Here is a 2,531-nt window from a genome sequence, read left to right as displayed (position 1 = left end):
GGCTGGGTGGAGGGGCCTCAGGCCAATCTGGGTGGTGGGGGCTGATCTGGGGTGGGGCCGGCCATGGGGACGGGCTGTGGGTGGTTGGCTGGCTGGCCCTGCCCCTGATCGGAGTTGGGGGGCCATCTGGGGGCAGAGCTGACTGGAGGGAGGGGCTGCGGGCGATCAGGGTGGGGTGGGCTGATCGGGGGTGGGGCCAGCCGGGGGGTTGGCTGGCCACCCCACCCTCGATGGGGCCGGTTTGCTGGCCACAGTCGGTGTCATGGAGACCGGTCGTGCTGGTCATTACAGTGTTCTGGTTGCTGGCTTTTTATATATATATATAGATGATTTCTTTGGTGAGGAAACTGAGGCTGAGCGACGGTCACGTGCCGAAGGTCACGGAGCTGTGGGAAGGGAAGTGGGGAGGAGGGTGGCAAGATGTGTCTGGCTTGGGAGCCAGGCGCCAGAGGCTGTGAGTGCCTCAAATCATTTCATCTGCACAGCCCGTCCCGCCAAGGTCAGAATCAGATGACAGGCTTGGTCACATGCACGTGTGCCGTGTCCCAGGTCATAGGCGCACGTGGGGATGGGGTGTGTGGAGTCCGAAGCGCAGGCTGTTGTTAACTTCCTTAGACCGCGTGACCTCGCACAGGTTATCGTCCCTCTGTGTGCCTCTGTCTCCTAATCTGTGTAATGGGGATGATAATAGTTCTTGCCTCACGGGTCTGGTGTGAGGGTTAAACGAAATGACACCCGCGTGTAGTCAGAGCGCCCAAGGTGGATGCTGTTGTTGTTGTTGTTGTTATAATACCACGAGACGGCCCTCAGGGTCCTCCCGGCGGGCTACCAGATCTCGTGGGAGCCCTGGCCAGGCCCAGGTGCGGGTGCCTGGGAAAGTCTGCAACAGGAATAAAGGGAACAAAGACTCCAGGTGCTGGGTTGGTGCTTTGTCTGGCTGCAGGCCCGTTTCCTGCTGGATCAGGTTGCTCTTGGCTGGCTGGCCCACAGACCCGCCCCTCCTCCCTGCCCCTACCCAGCTGAGGGCGGAGGGCTGGGCCTTGCCCTGCGGGGATGAGGCCCAGCTGGGCGATGCATTTTCTATCCGGAGCCCAGTCTGGGGGTCTCAGTAGCTGAGACCCAAGCAGGAAGCCTTGGGGCACTGGACCCCCTTCCAGCCCTTGTGGCCTCAGGGAAGACCCCCTCCCATCCTCCCCTGGTGGGGTGGCCTTGGGGGCAGAGGCCGGGGTTCAGAGGCGGGGATCCGGGGCCTGGGCCGAATGCCAGCCCAGGAATGGAGCAGGAGGGTGACCCTAGACAAGCTGCCGGTCTAAACGCTGCGTCTCCGTTCTGCTAGTACGTAGGTTCCGACGTTGGGGCTGGTTCGTGGATTCAGCTCTTGCAGGCCCTCAAGTTTTTCTGGGGTGCCCAACACGGCCTGTAATCCCAATGGAGGGTGATCTTCCCCCCACCCCCACCCCCCTTTGGTTGCTTGTAGCCTATTTCTTTTTGTTGTTGTTGTTTTTAAATAATTATTTCTTGTTGAAAGTATTACATATGTCCCCGTTTTTGCCCCCCCTCGGCCCCCTCCAGTCTGCCTCCCCCCGCCCGCCGCCCCCCGCCAGGCCCTCACCACCCCACTGTCTGTGTCCATGGGTTATGCATATATGCATGCAAGGTCTTTGGTTGATTACCTCCCACCCACCCACCCTCCCCTCCGACATTCCGCGCTCTGTTCCATGCTTCCAAGTCTCTGGATCCACTCGGTTCATCAGTTTGTTTTGTTACTCAGATTCCACATCTGAGTGCGATCATGTGACACTGGTCTTTCTCTGACGGACTTATTTCACTTAGCTCGATACCCTCCAGGTCTGGAGGGCGGCCTTAATGCAGCACGAACTCGATCCCATGTCGCCTCTGCTTAAACCCGGGCCCGCCTCCCGCCGCCCCCTCCTTGGCCTGGAGGGTGTCCCTGCCTCGGGGCTTTTGCCCTGGTCCCCTCGCCCTGGAACACGGTGTGCCAGCCATTGGCACGGCTGTCCTTGGCGCTCGGGTGTGACGTCCTCAGAGAGGCCTTCTCCTGTCTCCACTGCCCTCGCCCCTGCCTGTCCCTCCCCACCAAGCACTGCACTGGACGTTCCCTGGCCGTATTATATATATATATATATATATATATATATATATATATAAAATTGATTTTTTACAGAGAGGAAGGGAGAGGGATAGAGAGTTAGAAACATCGATCAGCTGCCTCCTGCACACCCCGCATTGGGGATGTGCCCGCAACCAAGGTACGTGCCCTGGACCGGAATCGAACCCGGGACCCTTCAGTCCGCAGGCTGACGCTCTATCCACTGAGCCAAACCGGTTTCGGCCCCTGACCGTATCTTGTTTCTCATTTGTCACCCTTTGTGTTGTCCGCCTCTCCCCCGGCACCTAAGCTCTGTGAGAAAGGGCCTCGTCTGTCTTGTCTGTCTGTCGGTCCACGGTCTCCCAGCCCCAGAGCAGAGCCTGGCGCTCAGTGTTCCCGTGGGCACCCCTCCCCTCCCTCC

This window comes from Cnephaeus nilssonii, assembly GCF_951640355.1.
Source record: "Cnephaeus nilssonii genome assembly, chromosome: 24".
Classification (NCBI taxonomy): domain Eukaryota; kingdom Metazoa; phylum Chordata; class Mammalia; order Chiroptera; family Vespertilionidae; genus Cnephaeus; species Cnephaeus nilssonii.
Note: the sequence above shows the minus strand (reverse complement) of the source record.